This window comes from Taudactylus pleione, unplaced genomic scaffold, assembly GCF_031769625.1.
Source record: "Taudactylus pleione unplaced genomic scaffold, aTauple2 ptg000707l, whole genome shotgun sequence".
Taxonomy (NCBI): Eukaryota; Metazoa; Chordata; class Amphibia; order Anura; family Myobatrachidae; genus Taudactylus; species Taudactylus pleione.
The window spans coordinates 10,052,336-10,077,197 of NW_028285109.1; the positions used below are offsets into that span (position 1 = coordinate 10,052,336).

The window sequence follows — 24,862 nt, forward strand, 5'->3', positions numbered from 1 at the left end:
CGAGAGTGAACACTACTGCTGGTCAGAATACAGTCAGTGGCATCCCATCACCCATAAGGAACAAGGTAAGGTGCCTAACCCTAGCCTTCCCACCTAGCGCCTAAACCCAACCCCCCCCCCCCTAGTGCCTAATCCTAGTCCTCCCCCTAACGCCTGACCCCTTCACCCTAACCCTTGATAATTACCGTCGGGATGCCAGCGGTCAGGATTCTGGTGCCAGGATCCCGAAGATGTCAGGATTTTTGTCACCGGTATTTCACAGTCAGCATCCCGCATGCTGGGATGCTGACTACATCCCCCTATCCATACATCACCCCATACCTGTCCAATATCTATTAACCCATTATTCTGCATTTGGGAGAATATCGCCACTAAAATGACATCACTATTGGCCAAATTAAGCAAATTATAAACTTCCAAGTGCCCAATTCATCATTGGGGGGATATTCCCCAACTTTGCACTTGCTACAGGGTTGAGAGAGAAAAAACTGCATTAAATCGTATGGAAAGTTAACAAGGCATAATTTGCGCGGCTAACTGAAGCACAAAAAATGTCCGCCTGGTCGCATTAGGTTGAACTTACGACAGGTTAACATGGCTAATTGAATATGCCCCTTATACCCCTTTTTCTGACCCAGGATTTGGAACACATTTCCAACCTGGATTAGACCCCTTTTTCACCGTTCACACCGGAGCCGGGTCTGCAGTGACATGGCCCTCCGGCTTTGCAATGGATGCTCGGAGATATCATTTGTATCACATCAAACCTGACGATATCGCATGTGCGCAGCATGCATGTTAATGCAGGATGGAAGGAGTGATCATTTCGTCATTCATTAATCGCTGCAGTGTGTACCGGCAATCATGCTATGTCCAGGGTATCCCTGGACATCGGCACGACTGCCGGTCGCACAAGCGTGTACCCCCCTAAAGGCTTTTCCACATCCACTTTTGGTTCAAAATTTAATTCTTTAAACCTACAAGGTTATATATGTGAAACTCTAATAAACCACTGCAATGTATACCATATGCACTTAATGCAGGTCAATGTCTAGTTTTAAAGGTTACTGGAAAAATATACATTTCTTATTATTGAAGGGAACTTTAATATGCTGTTCTCACTTTTGATAAACAGGTTTGGATTTACTCGCTCAGTAAGGTAATTCATTAGTAAGATTATATTCTCTATTTAATGTATGGTAACATCCAAAGACTAAATAGTTTCCATTTTACTCCCTGCTGCACAAGTCACACTCCAGACTTCATTATATTTTTCTTAATGCACCGTCCTATACAGAGCTACCTCAGAAATACACCCAATCTCATAATCTGATAATAGCTCTATGCAGGTGACACTTTAGTGTTACACATTGTCATTGGAAATTGAATGAATCTCTGAAACATAAAATGACAGTATTATATTTGACCTCTTCAATTTGACAGTATTTTACAAGTAATGACAGTTCAGTTAAACTACAATACTTCTTTGGGAAGCTCACAAAGCATTAATTAGAGAGAGAGTACATCTCTCATGCTAGGAAAATGAAGATGGACCAGGAGAAACCAAACTCACAGACTGCACTTCCAGTCTTAGTAGAAAAATTTATTTTCATTGTCAGCTCAAAGAATTTGTTGCATGCTTGGTCCTATGCTTCCTCTCTATAAGTAATGGGCACAGTATATCTTCCCATCACCCTATTTGGATGCCTTATTATAGGGGACTATTTTTCATTAACTATTTGCAGCATATGGAAGGACCAGAGATTATCTACTACAGTCCCTCCTCCATACATTGGGGTGATACATAATATTTGCGTGCATTCTCCATAAACCTGTGTTTTTGAGGGATATCCGCAAATATTTAGTATCACCCCAATGTATGAAGGTGGGACTGCAGCAGACATCTCCGATATCTGCTGAAGTCCTTCCATTTCCGACAGCATCTGCAGCCCCCATAGGTTTTTATGGGGGTTTGCGAAGCGTCAAGCTGAAGGTGTTAGCTGCTGTAGCCTATGGTCTACACTTCGCAAAAATTTACTTGAATAGGTCCCTTCTGGAACTCTCCCTGGCAATGGCTTTCGCAGGTGAAAACTAACATCATATGCAAAGGTAGGAAGGAAGCCCTTGCTGCTGATATACAGATTTATGTTCATGTAGAATAGACCTGTCCTCACTTCAGGACTAGCAGCTATTAAAGGGGATCTTTGAAAACCTGAACTGTCCGAACTCAGGAATGGCTCCATGCAGCAACCTATGTCACTGTGGAGCTCTATGTTCATGTCCCCATCAGGAGGTGTGAATGTGAGAGCTGTCACACAGGAAACTGTGCAGGGTGATGTTGTGGTTTCTAGCCTGCTGTGGGAACAGCACGAAGATGGCTGCTGGTGCACGGAATAGCTGGCTAAGGTGGTCTGCGCACCGTTCCGGAATGGCTGGGTGGAGTGTGCGTTTGTTTTTCATCAATAACCTCCCACCACTACCAGTGGGCAAGGGGAAATTAATTATTATGCAGCATGTGTGGACAGCATATATGCAACATGCATCATGTGTTGCCAGCATATCTGCAGCACGTGGCCAGCATATATACAGCATGCAGCACATGTGGCCAGCCATACAGCACGTGTGGCCAGCATATGTACAGCATGCAGCACTTGTACAGCACGCAGCACGTGTGGCCAGCATATATACAGCATGCAGCACATGTGGCCAGCATATAAACAGCACGTGTGGCCAGCATATATGCAGCACGTGTGGCCAGCATATATGCAGCACGTGTGGCCAGCATATGTACAGCATGCAGCACGTGTGGCCAGCATATATACAGCACATGTGGCCAGCATATATACAGCATGCAGCATGTGTGGCCAGCATATGTACATCACGTGTGGAGAGCATATGTACAGCACGTGTGGCCAGCATATGTACAGCATGCACCATGTGTGGCCAGCATATGTACAGCATGCACCATGTGTGGCCAGCATATATATACACTGCATGTGTGGCTAACATATGTACAGAATGCAGCATGTGTAGCCAACATATACTGTATGTAGCACGTGTGGCCAGCATATGTACAGCATGCATCACGTGCGGCCAGCATATTTACAGCACGTGTGGCCAGCATACACTGGTGGTAAAAATTGCAGACAGTTTGAAATTTTTATGTTTTTCAACTTTGAATGCTTATAAAAACTGTTTCACTGCATGCAGTGCAATGATTCATATATCAAATGAAAGGAAATTTAATGCTGAATTCAATGCAATAAACAGAGGTCAAATATTTGCATTACAAGGGAAGTTATGCTACTTTCAGTCAGACAAAAGCACAGATGCGCCAGATTCAAGAAGCGGATTGTAGTAACAGCAACTACCAGCCAATCGGAATCGTCGTTCTGAGGACCAATCAGCTATCGTTTATGAGCAGGTGCAAGGTCATGTTCAAAGGTGGGAAAGGTCAGTTTGGCTGTTTCATTTTGCAGAATAAAGTTGGTTACTGAAGTGCAATTACGGTTGGATGTTTGTGTGTATTGTTTAGTGCTATTGACTGTGTAAAAAATACATACAACAATGTCGTCCAGGCAAAGTGTTGACTTGTCACCCAGGAAGAGATCCAGGATTGTGGTGTTACGTGAAAATGGCCTTTCATATGCAGCAATTGCGAGAGAAGTTGGTGGGAATGTGACATCAGGAGTATGAAAGTTTTGTTTACGCTATCAGGAAACACAATCGATACAAAACAAAGGAAAAGGCCGGAAAAAGTGCACAACAGCTGTTGATGATAGGAGAATAAAACGAATTTGCATCAGGGACAGATGGATGTCATCTGCGGCCATTAGCAGTGAACTGAGTGCAACTGGTGTTTTTGTCAGTGCAAGAACGGTACGGAGAAGACTAACGGAGGTTGGCCTAAAAGGTAGGATTCCACGAAAAAAGCCATTGCTGAATAAAAAACAAAAAAACAGTGGTGGAAATGAATACAGTGGGCAAAAGAACACATTGCATGGACAGGTGGTCAGTGGAAACAAGTGATATAGAGTGACGAAACTAAGATATTGATATTTGGTAGTGATGGGAGAAAATATGTGAGACTTCATATCGGGGAAGAGGTCCATCCAGATTGCATTCAAGCGACAAAGAATCCTACAAGTGTTATGATCTGGGCATGTATGACAGCAGATGCTGTAGGCCGCCATTGTGTCATAGATGGCACACTGAACAGCAGAAAGTACATTGACACTTTGGATCTTTTCCCAGCAGCATTCAGCTCCCTGCCACACTGCACGGATATGCAAACAGCGGTTCACAGAGAGTGGCATACAGGTGCTGGGATGGCCAGGAAACAGCCCAGACCTGAACCCCATAGAACATTTGTGGTTTTGTTTGAAAAAACTGGTACATCTGTATATAAATTGGGTACGTCTGAGGCTATAATTGTATCATGGCACCACATAATAAAGAAGGAACAGCTCCAAACATTGGTTGGCTCAATGCTACTTCGCTGTGCTGCTGTCTTGAAAAATAAAGGATACCCAACAAAATACTGATAGGACAGTAACATCATAAGTACACAGGGATTTTCACCCTGAGTGTTGTTTTCACTGCATAACTTCCCTTGTAATGCAAATATTTGACCTCTGTTTATTGTGTTGAATTCAGCATTAAATTTCCTTTCATTTGGTATATGAATCATTGCACTGCATGGTGTAACAGTTTTTATAAGCATTTGAGGTTGAAAAACAAACATTTCCGCAATTTTGGCCACCACTGTATGTACAGCATGCAGCACGTGTGGCCAGCATATGTACAGCATGTACGGCCAGCAGGTGTACGGCATGCAGCACGTGCGGCCAGCAGGTGTACGGCATGCAGCACGTGCGGCCAGCAGGTGTACGGCATGCAGCACGTGCGGCCAGCAGGTGTACGGCATGCAGCACGTGCGGCCAGCAGGTGTACGGCATGCAGCACGTGCGGCCAGCTTGTCTACGGCATGCAGCACGTGCGGCCAGCTTGTCTACGGCATGCAGCACGTGCGGCCAGCTTGTCTACGGCATGCACCACGTGCGGACAGCTTGTCTACGGCATGCACCACGTGCGGACAGCTTGTCTACGGCATGCACCACGTGCGGACAGCTTGTCTACGGCATGCACCACGTGCGGACAGCTTGTCTACGGCATGCACCACGTGCGGACAGCTTGTCTACGGCATGCACCACGTGCGGACAGCTTGTCTACGGCATGCACCACGTGCGGACAGCTTGTCTACGGCATGCACCACGTGCGGACAGCTTGTCTACGGCATGCACCACGTGCGGACAGCTTGTCTACGGCATGCACCACGTGCGGACAGCTTGTCTACGGCATGCACCACGTGCGGACAGCTTGTCTACGGCATGCACCACGTGCGGACAGCTTGTCTACGGCATGCACCACGTGCGGACAGCTTGTCTACGGCATGCACCACGTGCGGACAGCTTGTCTACGGCATGCACCACGTGCGGACAGCTTGTCTACGGCATGCACCACGTGCGGACAGCTTGTCTACGGCATGCACCACGTGCGGACAGCTTGTCTACGGCATGCACCACGTGCGGACAGCTTGTCTACGGCATGCACCACGTGCGGACAGCTTGTCTACGGCATGCACCACGTGCGGACAGCTTGTCTACGGCATGCATCACGTGTCCAGCATATCTACTGCATGCAGCACGTGTGGCCAGCATATGTACAGCATGCAGCACGTGTGGCCAGCATATGTACAGCATGCAGCACGTGTGGCCAGCATATATATATATATATATATATCATGTGTGGCCAGCATATATAGAGCCGTCTCCCTGCTACTCACTCTGCCTAGGAGCAGGCGCAATCTCTCCCTGCGCCGTTTCCCGTGTGACAGCTGTCACATACACATCCCGTGACGGGGACGCCCGCAGAGGGCTCCACGAGTCCGGGCCGTTCCGGTTTTCAACAATTCCGTAGTCTAAGCGACACGAGGCCAGACCCATGACAGAGTGCACTCAGCAGGACTAAGTACTGGTAAGGTCGCCCCCTCCGATGCCGGCCTCTCGCACTCCTCCCCCGTCAGTCTATAAGCCCCATTGGGTGAGTCACTACCTGCATCCGCCGCGCCTATATACCTCTGACCCGGAGAGATAATAATAATAACAAGCACTCTGAGACCAGCACTCACCAACGTAACCGCTCTTTCCAATAATGAAATAGCGGGGAAGAGGGTGAGTGAGTCTCCGGATGTGACTCTAAACAAGATGGCGGCCGCGGGAGGGGCATGTTGTCATGGGGACAGGATAGCTTCCGCTGTCATCAGTCTGTACCCGCTGGGAGGGGCTCGGAGGGGAAATTCTTCTGAAGACTGTAGTACTGTTACTAGTAGTACTATATAGTAGTAATACTGCCATTTTGTGCGGGAGGTTATATTTGTCTGCATTAGCCGAATGGGATCATCTCATGACCTCTTGACGTATGGATGCAGCACAATCAGACATAAATCAATGCAATGATATAAAAGAAGCCTGTTGCATTAAGTAATTGATCTTAAAGCATGAAGTCAGTAAAAAACAGATGCCTCCAGGGTGAAATAGGCCAGGTGCCAGTGGTGGGAGAGCTGGGTGGGCTGGCAGCTTTTGGACTGGGACAAATATGCTCTTCTTCCAGTGCACCAGTAATACACAAATGTATATGACCAAAACCTGGCCACACATGGTGCGATTAGAAACCACGATGTGTTGTACGATTGCCCTTGCGATTCTTCCTGTGGTCAAATGGTGCATGAATGATGGTTCCGATCATACATACATCATAATACATCCTACACAATAGATTGCAATCTTACGTTTTTTCCGTAAGATGTACGATCCAACTATACGACGGCGGGGACACGCATAGGCAACGCAAACATACCAAAACAACACACGATGTGCACAATTAATCATTACGATCGATCAAAATCGTGCAAAAAATTGCACCGTGTATGGGCAGGGAGATATTCCCATAGGGTTCTAGCATGTATTGGTTAGTATTAGCAAACATAAATATATAGCTCTGAGAGTTCTATATCTCACTCAGTCACGCCTGCATTCGCACCTCCTCTCCCCCGTTTTTACTGACCTTCCTCTGTTACCACCCACAAACGGCCTCTCCTGTCACTCATTCCACTGGGCTGTCTTTACAGGGCGAGCGAGCGGTTCCCGATCACTGAGTAGTTAGTGTATGCGCACTGCGATATACGCATGCGCAGATTAGCGAACATCGGCAGCAACGAGCGGATGCTTGCTAGCGAACGGGTCTGAATGAGCTCCTATGTTTCCTTAGACAGTAATTGCAAATTAAATAAATTAATACAGAAATTCTAGCATGGTAAAAGCAATAATGCATGGAAAAGATGCGAGTTGCAATTGGTTATTGTACCATAGTAAAGCAGCCCACGTGCTCAGATTCAGCCTAATCATCATTGATTCTGCTACATCTATGGCCAATTGGACAGAAAGGCATTTGGCATTGAGGTAATGCAGATCTTAATGTGCGGGCACCTTTTTAGAGTGCCAGTAGAACTACATTAAGGAGGGAATTTAATTCAGTGCATTGGAGGCGATTTGCCATTCAGGAATAGCAACTCCGAATGTTTTAATTCTCTAATGTTAGCCAAAGTATGTATAGCTCCAGCATGGATGGCTCCCTTGAGTTCACAGTTTGTAGAATAGGTCTCCTTAGTAAATGCCACCATTGATCAAGATAAATATGTATATTTGGGTAGGAATACTATATCTAAGTTTGACCCCATATGGTCTAAATGGCTGAAGTCTCCCTATGCCTCAGCCAATCTTACTACTTCTCTGATAGATGCTGGCAATTTAGTAGAACCTTTTCCCCTCTGATTTGTTTCTATATACTTTCTATATGTATCATTATTAGTTTAAATACGTTAGGCATCCACATACCTCTCTTTTATTGGCCTACAGATCGGACACCGGCCAGTAATCTTTGTTTTTGCCTGTCTATTTGCACACATTAAATGTATTTATTCCGAATTATCATTATGAGGAAATATATGTCTTTTCATTGTGTATTGGTAATAACCTTATGGTGCATACACACAGTCAGATTTGTATATAGGGTGTTGGATTCAACGGAAGGTAAAGATTTTTCCTTGGTGGGTGCACTCTTTACATATGAAAAATTACATAAAACTTATCTTTTACTAATATATTCCTTAAAACAAATAAATAGAAAACATTACATATACAAGACACATCTGCATACAAAACACGCAGCGTTAGAAAACACGTAGCGTTCTGCCCAGGAGGAATGGTAAGAAATGCAGAGAAAAGGGCAGGTAAAATGTTTGAGGGCAGAATGAAACACAGGCTGACAGAACACAAATTTAATTATATATTGCTTGCCTTTACTAGCTTCAGTAGGCGGTAGAGATCACCAACCTGATCTCCTTTTTGTGGGTTATGTCCTCTACCTATGCTAAGGCTTGTGCCACTGAGCGTGGTGTGATACAGTGGCAAACCCATGGCCTCTGAGTATAGATCCAGTGCCTGGTATCCAACTGTCTGGTACATACTGTATAGCTCTCTAATTCATTGTCTGCAGAGAGACCATGAAATGGGGTAAAATTCACGAGAATTAAAATGAGCTCACTCTTTATGATGAGAAATAGGAAATGCACAGAACTGCTTATAATGATCTACTAATAACTTCTACTTATAGCTGTGTATACTGTATAAGACTAATATCTGGCATGCCAACATGACCAATGTCATCATAGAGAATTATCTTGTCCAGTATTTAAGACTTTTTTTTCTTATGAATTGCCTTGAGGCCAATTAATTAATTGATGTGTAACAAGCATTTTACATAAATTAACTAAGGGGGTGATAAAGCAGTGGACGGAATTGCAAAGTTGCACGCAGGCAGCTTTGCAATTCCATCCTTGCAAATATGCAAATGTAGCTGGTGTCTGACACCCCCTGCTGCATTTAAGATCCCAGCACTGCGATCGATATTGCAGGCTGGGATCACCATCCCGACCATCGGTCACGATGGTGAACGGCGCCGGGCCACCAGCCAGCTGAGTAAGCCTCAGCTTACTCAGGCTGGCCGGCTTTCGCTGGCCAGGAAACTGTCTGTCGACGCAGTCCTTGGCCTTGCCACTCCCGAAAAACGGGGCGGACATGTCCCCGTTTCCGGGAACGCCGGCCACCCCTGCACTGCCCCTTAAATGCCTCCTCTGCCTGTCAATCAGGCAGAGGCATCGAAGGGGCTGTGTGCGATTACGCAGGACTCGCAGAATGGATCCTGTGCATGCGCAGATTCCCGAAAATCGGGAATCTGCATTCAGCATTTGCTGAATCAGCCCCTAATCCAGACTCAGTCAAAAGGGTGAAGTACTAAGGGCCCTATTTACTACAATCTGCATTAAAATGCAGATTGTAGTATGATATTACCAACTGAATTCGCATTGCGTATCCAGGTAATATCACAGGGATTTATTAAAAATCCCTTGCAGGGACAGAGCTTGTGATAAAGCTCTGTCCCTGTGAATCCCCTCCGCAGCCATATCACTGTATTTTTCGGAAAAATTACAGTGACGGCCGCCACGACTACCCCCCCCCCCCCCGCCCCCCCTCCCTTACTTTCATTTACCTTCATGTGATCGAGGCTCCGGTGATGTCCTCCGTGGCTCCAGTCAGCTGGTCTCCCGTCCTGCACTGTGTCCCGGACCAGGTCATCACCGGAGCCCCGATCACCGGCCCTGGACTCGGGTAAGTTTTTTTTTTTACTTTTTTTTTCTTTTTTTTTAGCAGTGATCAGCTTGTGGTCTGTTTAGACCACACAGCTGATCACTGCTGCTGGCTCCGGGCTCTGCTCTGCCTGTTAGAGCAGAGCAGGAGTCCGGTCACCAGGGGAGACCCTGGATAACGCCACCTCCAGGTGGCGTTATTATCACAGGGCTTCCACCTGTATTTTTTCACATTTAATTTTTAGTTAATCCCAGGCAGATCGCATTTCCCATTACAATTATGGGAAATGCAATCTGATTACTAAAAATGTGATAATTTGGGGTTTGGAGTAGAATTTTACGAATTCTACTCCAATTGCCCTTTAGTAAATTTAGGTGAAACTAAAATAACATGAAAAGGACGTGAAAACACCCCTTTTCACTTTATTTTAGTAAAAATAAGGTTAATAAATAGAGCCCTAAATGAGACACATGATATGGATAATGGTAGCCTATTATTTATACAGTATATAGCGTACTCAGCACAAAGTCTAAAAGTACCCTCTGTAGTACAATCATAGAGCTCAATGTCCAACTAGTGTATTCTCTATATATGGGTTCTCTTACTACAATTCTTTTTAATATGGCTTGAAGCATCTCCAAGCAGCATAGATATGGGTTGGACTTCAAATTGTAGCTAAAGCTTAACCAGTCTTCCACATGTCAAGGTGCCAGCATTTGAATAGAATACCAGGACAGCAGGGGGTAAGAAGAACTATAGTACACACCACATAGCTAATTTATAACTTTTTGTGTGAAGAGATTGTTCATGACAGTAAAAGTATTTTATGAGAGCATTCTTCCTAGGACAGGCCATAGCATGGATGAATGGGCTGGGTTCGGGAGCTCTGGTGACAATTGTCAGGATGTGTGATTTGTTTGGACTGAAAACAGGATGCAAAATCTGTATATAGCTGGATGCAGTATAATGAAAACTAGGAGGTTTAATAAGGTTTCTCCTCATATGAGAAATTTAACTGGGTTATTGATACTGGCAGTACAGTAATAATATTAATACAGTAGAGATCTGTGCGGCAAGATGTAATAGTCACCTATTACCAGTAAGGACTGGCGAATATAGTCAAGATCAGGAGTTGTGGAGAGTGTCCAATACAGGTAAACATAGAGAGTCTCCAAAGGTATATACTTAAGACTGTGAAGGGTGCTTAGTAATACTGGCAACTTGACAGGAACACGCTGGAGTCTGTGGGTAGTGCTGAATAATGCTAGTAGCACAACAGGAATACACTGGTGTCTGAATAGTGCTGAATAATAGCACAACAGGAACAAACTGGAAACTGAAGATAGTGCTGCTAGAGCAGCATACTATAGTAGGATGGCCATTGACTACTACTCCACATATGCAGCTATATACACTTATAGTACTCCAAATATGCAGTATAATCTTTTATACTACTTCACATATGCAGCTATATACACTAATATTATTCCACATATGCAATATACTTTTATACTACTCCACATATGCAGCAATATACACTTACATTATTCCACATATGCAATGCAATATACTCTATACTACTACACATATACAGCTATATACAGTACACTTATATTATTCCACATATGCAATATACTCTATACTACTCTACATATGCAACATACTGCTATACTACACTACATATGCAACTACATAAACATAATACTTCACATATGAAACCATGTTATTATCTGCAGCCATATAAAGAAATGTGCAGCCATATTACACCATATGCATTACAAACTATATGCACCACATTCAAACAATATAACCTATATCACAGTCTCTTTCTTTCTCTCTCATCATTAAAAAATACACAAGATCCAAAAAGCTCTGGAATACAAGCCCAAACTCCAAAAAACATGTCACAAATCTCCATATACAGTATAGCATCACAACGTGAATTTAATGATTGATGTTGTTTATGTCTCAAAGTCAGTAATATCTTATATCTGTAGCTTTCTGTACAGTTTGTGGGATAAAAGTTGTAATATTTCATACCCATAGATTTACCAGCAGGCTGTTTTTTTGTGCGTGGTGATTTATTCCAATAGTTCTGCTTAATGTGAACGTGTTCAATTCAAAAGGTTTTATGACATGTAGGAGATAGTTGTCGAAGCTGGATAATTGACTGAGACAAGATCAGCTTAAAATTGAATCGCAGCGACGCCATCTTGCGACTGGCCGCAAGACGCCATCTTGGAAATAAGATCGCAAGACGCCCTTTTGCGAATGGCCGCCCAAGCGCTATTTTAGATAAACTCACAGTTAAGTACATATGGCGATATTACTATTAGCATCATGCGATTGCATCTTTCACCATTTCTCATATGCACATTAGTACGCACAATTGCGCTGTTAACTAGTCGCATATTAGCGAATGCATAAGATCTTGTATGAAAACGCTGTTTATTAGCTTCATGCGCACGCATCTGCCCCAAGTTAACTAGCGTCTTTCATCACACCCCGCATACTTATACATTACATATTCACATAAAAGGTTTAATAAGCTTTAAGGTATAAAATTTAAGTTTATTCAGTTAGTATAAATGCTGTGAAATAAAGATTATTTGGTAACTAAGGTTTTATACATGATAAGTAAGCCGTGTTTGGTTTTGTACTGATGCGTACTCTTTCAACAGAATTCCGGTATTATCGGTGTGGAGATCGCATCATGCACTCTCAACTTATGGACCGCAGAGACTTCAAGCAACAAAATGTATATTATATGAACAACTGTTAGGATGTTGCATGAGGCGGGAAACCAGAAACCCCCAGTTGTTGGAGACTGGGTTGTGTCTATTTGAATCAACCTGTTAAATGCTCTGTAACAGATGCATCCCCCTTGGGAACCAATGGCATCAGCAACAAACTTCTCTATTGTGTTGTCTATTCCTGGGGGGTATAAATATGTGTGCTCCAACACTGGGTCTTAGTCTTCTTGCTGAATGCTGATTGACGAGGGGTTTCTTGCTGATGCCTACATCTGGACCAGAAGCGCTGCGTATGTATACTGTACTTGGGTCTGTATAATTCCTTTGCGCTGAATTGTGTTTGGATCAATAGCGTGCAACTGACTGTACTTTTACTTGAATAATACTTTGTGCTTTGGAACCACACGTTCTAGGTCTGAAGTCTTTATTTACTGTATGATTGCGTATGCAAAATAGCGTCATCCTTAGAAGGTATAGGCAGGACATTAGAAGGTATAGGCAGGACATTAGAAGGTATAGGCAGGAGTGTATAGAGGTTCAAATTCAGTATCGTTAGTTGGGGGCTCGTAGTGAAGTCACTTACCTACTCACATGGCACATACGGTTATCGATACCTCAGCAAAGGGTGGAGTGGCCAAATGCAGGGTTTACCTGCAACCGCTTTGTGCTGAGAGATCGCTATCCATTTTCGTGTGAGCCAAGGACGCCGACTAGAATCCAAAGACAAGAGAGGAAAAAGTTTGTTTTAATTTGTTGATAGAACCTAAAGTTTAAAGGGGTGCCGCAGTATTGAGCACGTGGCTGAGTCACAGTTTTGCGCACAGTCAAGAGGCACTTTTGTGTACGCAGCTAAAGGTTGTCATATGGTTGTGTGGTAGTCGCATTATTGTGTATGCGACTGGTCGCACAATAGCGTATACGTACTTCCGGTTGTGCTGCCACATGTTTAAACAAAGCCGTTGAGGTTTACATTTTTCAATTGTTATCAATATCTGGGTTAACGTGTATTTTTCTGCGCAGGAAAAAGTGTGTAACTGTGAGTATTTGTTGGTAGGGGTAACTTGTTCCCTACAATTAGAGGTACCGTATGACCTTTAAGGGCTAAGTGCTAGTCGCTCGGTAAGCAGTGTACCGTTCTATACACAGTAGCAGGTGTACATGTTGTCTTTGTTGCAGAGAGGTGCGTGGAAGTAGCCGACTTAAACTTCCATAGGTGTGGAAGTTGCCTATTTAAATCTTATCCAGGTGTGGAAGTTGCCTTTCTAAATCTTATCCGGGTGTGGAAGTTGCCTTTTTCAAATCTTTTCCAGGTGTGTGGGCGCATCCTGTTAATATCGTCCACAGGTAAGTGAAAGTATCTTGATTGTCTTTCACCAGTTTAAATCTTTATTGAAAAGCGTAGGATTTGTCTGAGAATGGGAGCCGCGTAAACAATAGAGGTGTTAGACAATGATGTGCTGCTAATGGAAGCGCCGATTGGATCGGCCCGTCGTATTATTATTATTATTATCGTTTATTTATATGGCGCCACAGGTTTTCCGCAGCGCCTTACAAAGTACATAAATAAATAGATTGATTTACAGTGACTTACAGTACAGTACAATACAATACATTACAGGACATGGATAATATACATTGCTACATTCACGACCATAACACCCAGATAAGCAACAATGCAAAGCAATCAAGTGTTATGTGCCCTGGTAGAGAGTAAGAAGAAGATGAAGGTAGAGTAAGGAGATGCACAAGAGGGTAGAGGGCCCTGCTCATAGGAGCTTACATTCTAAGGGGGAGGGACAGACAAATAGGGGTGAAACAGATGGGGTAGGCAGGGAGGAAGGAGTATGTAGCAGCAAGTTAAGATGAGAGCTGGAAGGCATACTAAGTACGGTACTTATGCAATAAGGTATTGTGATGTATGGTTTAAAATGACGAAGAGTGTTAGACCGTTTCCCAGAATTGGTAGTTTTGATAAGGATGTATTAGATAATGTCCGGGATCACATCAGTCTGATGCGCTCCCGAGAGAAAAAGGTAAAATATTATGAATGTTTAAAGTTGTGCCAGCATGAAGGGGATGCGTGGCTTAAAAATGCGCAAGCGACGCAAACTAGCATTGCGAGCGCAGTGCCAGAGAATACATCCGTGACGCTGAATTGCAATACGGGCGGGCCGCAAAATGGCGCGCACGTGCAGCAAGGTAGCATTGTAGAGAGTATTGCCAGCAGTTCACGCTCACCACCCCCACCTTATGTGGATGGAGGTGCAAGTACAGTTACCAAAAATACCCATAAAAATGTAACAAGCAATTTGTACCCTCTTTTAAGCAACCATAAAGAAAATGTTTATGATGTGGATGATGGGCCTATTGTAATGTCTGCCATTTCCCATGCTGTGCAAATGATAGATGCTGCATCACCACAATCACGAGTGGTGCCGCCATCTTCATCGGTAACAACAAGGGAAGTGCTAACACACTCTGCACCCGTAGAGGAAGTTGTTAATACCATACGTAGCAGCAGCAGATTAAACCCCCAGCCAGGTAACCAGGTCAAAAAGATAGCAGCGCTACCAGTCTGCATCCCATTCGGACGATAACTGTTCCGAATGGAAATGCAGATGCGAACGGTGCAGCGCCCACGAGGGAAGTAGTAATGCATTGTCCTTGGACAAGAGCAGAACTAAATTCCATCATAAATGATTTCCCCGATCCCAAAAAGGAACTTGCCAAATGTCAAAGATTTTTGAGAAATTTGGGTAGTTCTCATGAGCCAACTAATAAAGATTGGCGTGTGGTGTTAAGGGCCTGTCTACCACGCAATACCGACGTGACAAAATTTATCACGGATTGTGTATTGGATGGTGACGTTCCCTTAACAGACCAAGTAAACCAAGGTAACATTTCCCGCATTGTAACTTAATTGGGTATATATTTTCCAGTAGTAGTTAACTGGAACAAAATTTTCACCATTAAGCAAAAGGAGAGTGAATCTGCAGAAGATTATTGCGACCGGGCTCTGCAGGCTATCACCCAGTACACTGGGTTAGAAGATATTAAAGATAGCACTCACCACAGGGGAATGATAGTCACGGTACTCATGGACAGTCTTAAAGACTCGGGTTCAGACTTCACAGCCTGGCTGGAGGGGAGTCACAATAGATACCCTCATAGAATCTGCCATAGATCATGATAAAAACATCTCAAAGAAGAGAGACCCAGAGTGAAAAACTAATGGCTGTCAGTATCCAAGCTCTGGAAGGAATGACGGTAACATCACAGCCAACAGACACACTCGCATCTGCACACACACTTACACCTGAACAGTTATATGCCCTCACCAACCGCATGCAACAACAAACACAGCTCTATTCCACTAACCCAATACAACCACAGGTCCCACACTACTCACAAACTTCATATCCCCCACAATACCCTTACCCTCCCTATCCTTACCCATATCCACCACCTTTACCCTCTACTCAAACCTCACAACAACCCGTGTCTTCACCCGATCCACGAACATGTTTTAATTGTAAACACACAGGACACTTAAGTAGAAACTGTCCAGTAAAAAGAGTAGGAACCCCAAATCAGGGAAGACCTGGATATCCCCATAAGGGATATGCACAGAAACCAGCAAATGTCCAGCAGGCACCAGCTCCAATTGTGGCCGTAAATGCTTTATTGGAGAATGGTAGCCAACGCTAGGGATCAGGTCATACCTGTAGTCTACAGATAGTCAGGTTAACGGGAAGTACTAGGGAAGAACCGGTCATGATGGTTGATGTAGCTGGTACTGAATATCCTTTTCTTGTAGACACAGGGGCGACCAGGTCAGTGATGAAATCTCCCGTTAATTTACAGGTGACCAACGAGACAGTACCAACAATGGGTGTAACAGGTAAAGTGGAACATTATCCTTTAACAAAGTCCACAGAGGTTACTATTGGGCCGTTGCATACCAGGCATTCTTTCCTTCTGGCTGCTGCGACTCCTACTAACCTGCTGGGAAGAGACTTGTTATGTAAGATGGGATGTGTTATATATTGCACCCCTGATGGTGTATTTTTAGATATCCCAGAGAGAGTTGCACGCGAGGTGCGGGATATGTTGGACACTCCCCAAAGGATAATGTATCACTCTACAAGTTTAAATAAAAATCCATCTCAGGTAGATGAAATGTCCCAAATTCCAGATTCCCTTTGGACTAAGAATGGACAGGACACTGGATTAATGGCGAACGTAAGCCCTGTAATGGTAAATTTAAAAAGCGGTAGGCAAGCTCCAAAAATTCCTCAGTACCCACTAAAACAGGAGGTAGAATTAGGGGTTTTTCCAATAATTGAGCGATTATTGCAACAGGGAATTTTAGTTCGTACAGCTAGTGTAGCCAACAGTCCCATCTTTCCAGTGAAGAGTGGTGGGAGGGGTTATAGGTTGGTGCAAGACCTTAGAGGTGTTAATAAGGCAGTAGAGAGCCAATTCGCTGTAGTGCCAAATCCATCTGTCATCCTGATGCAAATCCCACCAAATGCAACCCATTTCACTGTCATTGACCTCTGTTCTGCTTTCTTCTCTGTGCCTCTCCACCCTGACTGTCAGTATCTATTCGCATTTACATACAGAGGTGTACAATATACAAGGACACGGTTACCCCAAGGTTTCATAGACAGCCCCAGTATCTTCTCCCAGGCATTGCATGACTGTTTACAATCTTTTCAACCTGCCAATGGATCTGTTCTAATTCAATATGTGGATGATTTATTGTTATGTTCTGACTCGTTTATGTCATGTTTGAATTAGGGGTGTGCACCGGCCACTTTTCGTGTTTTGTGTTTTGGATCTGGATCTTTCTTCGTGTTTTGGACCTGGATTGGTTTTGGCAAAACCACCCTTCGGTGTTTTGGGTTCTGGGTTTTGTGTTTTGGATCTGTATTTTTTTTTAAAAAGCATAAAAACAGCTAAAATCACAGAATGTGTTGGTTTTTCTGCTCCTATGCTATTATTAACCTCAATAACCTTAATTTCCACTAATTTCCAGTCTATTCTGAACACCTCACACCTCACAATAGTGTTTTTATGTCCAAAATGTTGCACCGAGGTAGCTGGATGACTATGCTAAGCGACACGAGTGGGCGGCACAAACACGTGACCCATCTAGGAGTGATACTGCAGTGGCAGACAGGATGGCAGTTTGAAAAACTAGGCCCCAAACTGTACATAATGCAAAGAAAAAAAAGAGGTGCAAGATGGAATTGTCCTTGGGCCCTCCCACCCACCCTTATGTTGTATAAACAGGACATGCACACTTTAACAAACCAATCATTTCAGTGCCAGGGTCTGCCACACAACTGTGGCTGAAATGATTGGTTCGTTTGGGCCCCCACAAAACAAGCTGGCAATTAATCTGTCCCTGCACAAACTGGCTCTACGGAGGCAAGATGTCATCCTCATCCACCGATTCCTCACCCTCCTCAGTGTTGTGTACATCCTCATCCTCACAGAGTATTAACTCGTCCCCACTGGAATCTACCACCACAGGTCCCTCTGTACGTTCTGGAGGCTGGTCTCCCTGGAAGAGTTGATAATTAATTTTTATGAACATCATCTCCACATTTTGTGGAAGCAACCTCCTACGCCTTTCGCTGACAAGGTTCCTGGCTGCACTAAACACTCTTTCGGAGTACACACTGGAGGGGGGGCAACTCAGGTAAAATAGAGCCAGTTTGTACAGGGGCCTCCAAATTGCCTCTTTTTCCTGCCAGTACAGGTATGGACTGTCTGACATGCCTACTTGGATGCTGTCACCGATGTAATCCTCCACCATTCTGTCAATGGTGACAGTATCATATGTAGTGACAGTAGATATGTCAGAAATTGTTGCCAGGTCCTTCAGTCCGGACCAGATGTCCAAACTTGGTCCTGCCTGCCCTGCATCACCGCCAGCGGGTTGCTTAGGATACCTAAGTTTTTTCCTGGCAGCTCCAGTTGCTGGAGAAAATGAAGAAGGAGCTGTTGACGGGTCACGTTCTGCTTCAGCTGACAGTGTTTTCACCAGCAGGTCTTTGCACCTCTGCAGGCTTGTGTCGGCCGGAAAGAGAGACACCACATAGGCTTTAAACCTAGGATCGAGCACGGTGGCCAAAATGTAGTGGTCTGATTTCAACAGATTGACCACCCTGGAATCCTGGCAAAGCGAATGAAGGGCTTCATCCACAAGTCCCACATGCCGAGCGGAATCGCTCCGTCTTAGCTTCTCCTTCACTTTCTCCAGCTGCTTCTGCAAAAGCCTGATGAGGGGAATGACCTGACTCAAGCTGGCAGTGTCTGAACTAACTTCACGTGTGGCAAGTTCGAAGGGCTGGAGAACCTTGCACAACATGGAAATCATTCTCCACTGCACTTGAGTCAGGTGCATACCCCCTCCTTTGCCTATGTCATAGGTGGATGTATAGGCTTGAATGGCCTTTTGCTGCTCCTCCATCCTCTGAAGCATATAGAGGGTTGAGTTCCACCGCGTCACAACCTCTTGCTTCAGGTGATGGCGGGGCAGGTTCAAGAGTGTTTGCTGGCGCTCCAGTCTTCGGCACGCAGTCGCTGAATGGCGAAAGTGGGCAGAAATTTTTCGGGCCACCCAAAGTGTCTCCTGCACGCCCCTGTCGCTTTTCAGAAAATTCTGCACCACCAAGTTTATTGTGTGAGCAAAACATGGGACGTGCTGGAATTTGCCCAGATGTAATGCCCGCACAATATTGGTGGCATTGTCAGATATCACAAATCCCCAGGAGAGTCTAAGTGGGCTAAGCCACTGGGCGATGATTTCCCTCAGTTTCTCTAAGAGGTTGTCGGCGGTGTGCCTCTTACTGAAACCGGTGATACGCAGCGTAGCCTGCCTTGGAACGAGCTGGCGTTTCTGAGATGCTGCTACTGGTGACGCTGCTGCTGTTGCTGCATAAGGTGATACATCTACCCAGTGGGCTGTCACAGTCATATAGTCCTTAGTCTGCCCTGTTCCACTTGTCCACATGTCTGTGGTTAAGTGGACATTGGGTACAACGGCATTTTTCAGGACACTGAGGACACTTTCTGACGTTTCTGTACAGTCTCGGTATCGCCTGCCTAGTGAAGTGGAATCTAGATGGGATTTGGAACCGGGGACACACTACCTCCATCAATTGTCTAAGTCCCACTGCACTAATGGCGGATACCGGACGCACGTCTAACACCAACATAGCAGTCAAGGCCTCAGTTATACGTTTTGCTTCAGGATGACTGCTGTCATACTTCATCCTCCTCGCTAAGGACTGTTGGAGGGTCAATTGTTTAGTAAAAGTAGTGGTGTTCCTACTTCCTCTCTGGGATGATGAATGACTCCCAGCAGCAGCGGCTGCAGGAGGCGTAGCAATGCAGGATCCTCCGGAGGAATCCCGGATAGGAGAGTCAGTCATGCCAGTGACATGGCCTGCAGGACTACTTACGATCCTGACTAAGGAGGAAATTGACGAGGAGGGAGTTGACGGTGTGGTTTGCAGGCGCTTGGATACAACAGGACAACGGGATTTAGGTGTCCCTGGACTGCTTACGGTCTTAGCCAAAGTTTCTGAACTTGACAGTAACTTTTTATGAACGCGCTGCAGGTGCCGTATAAGGGAGGATGTTCCTAGGTGGTTAACGTCCCTACCCCTACTTATTTCACCTTTACATATGGTACATATGGCAAGACAGTTGTTGTCCGGATTTGGATAGAAATATTGCCAGACCAAAGAGGTGGAATGTTTGGTCTTCTGCCCAGGCATGACCTTGATGGGCTTTTTCATCCCACGGACAACAACTGTCTCCCCCGGAGCCTGATTTAAACAAACCACATCACCATCAGAATCCTCCTCGCCAACTTCATCCTCCAGTATCCTCATCCTGTTGTACTTCAACAGTGACATCTTCAATCTGCATATCAGCAAGTGGACTGTGGGTGCTACTTTCAGCACTTGCAGGGGGCGTGCAAATGGTGGAAAGAGCCACCTCTTCCCGTCCAGTGCTGGGAAGGTCAGGCATCGCAACCACCACCACACTTGGACTCTCCTTGGGGATTTGTGATATCTTCTTAGAACGCACAGTTCTTCGCTGTGCTTTTGCCAGCTTAACTCTTTTGATTTTTTTAGTGGGAGGAGGGCTTCCATCGTCATGTGAAGCTGAACCATTAGTCATGAACATAGGGAAAGACCTTAGCCATTCCTTGCCACTCCGTGTCGTAAATGGCATATTGGCAAATTTTCGTTTCTCTTTTCCTGAACTTTGCCATTTGGGATTGTATGTGCCCTCTACTATGACATTGGGCATCGGCCTTGGCAGACGACGTTGATGGCATGTTATCGTCTATGTCATGATTAGTGGCAGCAGCTTCAGCACTAGGAGGAAGTGGTTCTTGATCTTTCCCTATTTTATTTTTATCGGAGAAAGTTTGGTCCTCCATTTATGTTATATTGATATATATGTGCGGCTAAGGCGCACACAAACACAGAAAATAATTTTTTATTTTTGTTGGAGACTAGTGCACTTTGTGGGTTACACCACCCTTTAAGAAATGAGCCAGCCGGCCCTTTACTTATGGGACACAGGCGCACGCTTGGCGCTGCTCCTTTGTTGATGCACGTGCAGCCACAGTGCACACAATTCACAAACACAGAAATTTTTTTTAAATTTTGTTTGGAGTGTACTTTGGGGGTTACAGCACCCTTTAACGGTCAAGCCAGCCGGCCCTTTATTTATGGGACACAGGCGCACACTTGGCACTACTTTGTTGATGCACGTGCGGCTACTGCGCACACAATTCACAAACACAAAAAAATATATATTTTTATTTTGTTTGGAGTGCCCTTTGGGGGTTACAGCACCCTTTAGCGGTCAATCCAGCCGGCCCTTTATTTATGGGACACAGGCGCATGCTTGGCACTACTTTGTTGATGCACGTGCAGTCACAGTGCACACAATTCATAAACACAGAAAAAATATTTTTTTTTTAGCACTTGGGGGGAGCACCCCTGACGGACAGAGCACCCCCTGGACAACACTACAACACCCCTTTAGGACTGGGACACTGCACCGGACTTTGGAGTGGACACAGCCCCTATGGACAACTGACTGCACAACACAGTCCAGCCAGCCCCTATGGACTTTGAAGTAGTGGACACAGCCCCTATGGACAACAGCAGCACAGCACAACACTGCACTACACTACACAGCCCAGCCAGCCCTAACTCCCACCCTCCCTCTTCACTGTCCACAGCCGAGTGAGAAAATGGCGCCGATGCGGGTACCTTATATAGGATCCAAAACCCGCGAGACCCGGAAGGCGGGATGATGACGTTTTGCCTCGATTTCAGATCCGAATCAGGCGGGAAAAGTCGAGCCTGACTCGGATCGGCCTCGGATTGGGGGGGCTCGGGGGGGATTCGGATTTCAGAATTCCGAACCCGCTCACCCCTAGTTTGAATGATACTAAACTTTTGTTACTTCATCTCTCGCATACAGGACACAAGGTGACTAAGGACAAACTACTGTACAGCCGTGCTAATCCCGAGTAAAATATTTGGGACACTGCCTAACCCAGGGGTTACGACATCTTACAAATGATAGAATCCAGGCCATACAGAACATGACACTGCCGCAAAATCAACAGCAAATTCGTACTTTCTTGGGAATGTGTGGATATTGTAGAATGTGGATCCCAGGTTTTTCTATTTTGGCCTTGCCTTTACAGGAATTAGTCTCTTCCTCAAAGCCCGATCATGTTATACACACAGAGGAATCAGAGCAGGCTTTCTTTAATATTAAGGATAGTCTGACAAAAGCACCTGCATTGGGAATATCTGACTATGAAAAACCTTTTGATTTGTATTGTACGGAAGCCGATGGTTGAGCTGCAGGTGTTCTTAAACAAAAACATGGTGATGCCAGTAGGCCCGTAGCATACTACAGTGCTCAATTGGACACGGTAGCAAGATCACTCCCCACCTGTTTGAGAAGTGTAGCAGCTACCGCTCTATTGGTGAGTAAAAGTGAGGACGTAGTATTGGGTCATGATATGATTGTCTACACTCCCCTTCCTGCATCTGCTCTGTTGAACTCAGCTGAAACCAGACACGTCTCTTCGGCTAGGTTTACCAAAAATGGGAACTTACTCTAATCGCACCCGCAAACATCACTGTTAAACGTTGCAGCACGCTGAATCCTGCAACGTATTTACCATATGTACATCATGATGTACAAAGGGTGGAAGGAGGCGAGTTGCTGGCGGGAGTTGAGTTCAGTGGACATAATGATACGCACGATTGTATGGAATATCTGAATCAGACCTTTACTGCTAGACCTGACATACATGACACACCTTTAGAGAATGTGGATGTGACTTTTTATATGGATGGGAGTTGTCATAGACAAACAGACACAGGTGAATTATGTACAGGTTATGCTGTTGTAAATGACACAGACATCATACAAGCTAAACCTCTTGGTCCTCCTCACTCAGCCCAGGTGGCAGAGTTAGTAGCACTAACTAGAGCGTGTGAACTGGCAGCAGACAAGTCTGCTAACATTTACACTGACTCGAGGTATGCGTTCGGGGTGGTGCACGATTTCGGGGCTCTTTGGCATCTGAGAAATTTTATGACAGCAGCAGGCACACCAGTTGCACATTCCCGACACATAAAACATCTTTTAGAAGCAATCCAACTACCTAAAGCGGTGGCAGTAATTAAATTTAAAGCCCATACATGTGAGGATGATCCGGTGTCACTGGGCAACAACAGAGCCGATGAAGCTGCAAAATGGCAGCAGGGTTAAAAATGTTTTCTCCAACTGAAACAATTATGTCATTCCAAACAATTGATATGCTGAAATTAATTGAGATGCAAAATTTGTGTTCAATTCAGGAAAAATCTATTTGGAAGTCCAAGGGATGTGGGCAAGAGTCCTCCGGGCTCTGGAGGGACAGACAAGGTAAACCAGTAGCCCCCAAGGCATATTACCCCAACCTGGCTGAGGCAGCACATGGTCTGACTCATCTGGGAAAACAAGGTATGTGCAAGTTGGTGAGAGCATACTGGTGCGCACCAGGTTTTTCTTCACAAGCAGAAAAGATAGCAATGTCCTGTCTGACCTGCTTGAAGAAGAACATAGGTAAAGCGATCCTTACTGAACTGTCCCACATTCCACCGACTGATGGACCTTTCCAGGTGATACAAATTTATTTCATCCAATTACCACCCTGCAGGAACCTTAAGTATGTATTAGTGTGCACTGATGTATTTTCTAATTGGGTTGAGGCCTACCCAGCGGCCACTAATACTGCTGCATTTACTGCCAAGAAAATAGTCCAGGAATTTGTATGCAGGTACGGTATCCCTAAAATCATCGAGAGTGACGGGTACTCATTTCAGAGGTGATGTTTTTCAAAATATGTGTAAGCTGATGGGTATTAATAGCCGACTTCATACCCCCTACCGACCGCAAGCCAGTGCCAAAGTAGAGAGGATGAACGGGACTATTAAAAATAAGTTAAGTAAAATTATGGCAGAGTCTGGACTAGGATGGCCAGAAGCGTTACCTTTGGTCCTACATAGCATAAGGACCACTCCTAGACCCCCTCTAAATCTGTCCCCATTTGAAATACTGTTCGGTAGACAACCTTGATTATACGTCCACAGGAAGACTTGAAGGGTAACAACGAGGTAACTGTAAAGTATCTTATATCAATGATTAAGCAGTTAAAGCAACAGCAACAGAAACTGAAATTGTTGTCTAATGATATTCCTGAAAACTAACTGTCATGATGTTGAACCAGGAGAATATGTTATGATCAGAAATTTCTTGCGTTCAGGTTGTTTGACTGATCAGTGGGAAGGTCCGTACCAGGTGCTGCTGACAAGTACTACATCTTTGAAGGTGGCCGAGAGAGATACCTGGGTCCATTCCACTCACTGCAAAAATGTCAATCAACCAGTGGAGAAACAAGTCGGAGACAAGGCTGATAGTTTGGACCTGTCGCTCGCGAGCTTGTTCCGGGAGGATTGAAAAGGTCGTAGTGAGATACCTGAACTGAGAGAAATTTGCAGGTCTTGTTGTGACAATGGACGGGCCTGCTGTGTTCATTTTCATATTCTCTTTCAGAGTGTTCACCATCCTGGTCGGTTCAGGGATATCCAGTTTCTGTGACGGGGGACCGATTGAGGAGATGGGTGTTGATGGCAGTGCTGATGGAGTGGAGTCAGGAGGAATGCAATGCCAATCAGGGGAGTGTCTGACCAATCTTAGTACTGTTATTGTTAAGAGAGCTGTCATTCCGGA

The 24,862-nt window shown here is 44.9% G+C and overlaps 1 protein-coding gene across 2 annotated transcripts in view; it reads right to left on the reverse strand.

The window, feature by feature from the left end:
* DPH6 (diphthamine biosynthesis 6) overlaps positions 1-6,269 on the reverse strand; it is a 101,777-nt gene extending 95,508 nt beyond the window's left edge. The window contains exon 1 of one of the 2 annotated variants that reach the window (XM_088456567.1): positions 6,191-6,269. The gene's annotated coding sequence lies outside the window, so the exon portion shown is untranslated. The other variant, XM_088456569.1, reaches the window with a different exon arrangement.
* Between the last annotated feature and the right edge of the window lie 18,593 nt (positions 6,270-24,862).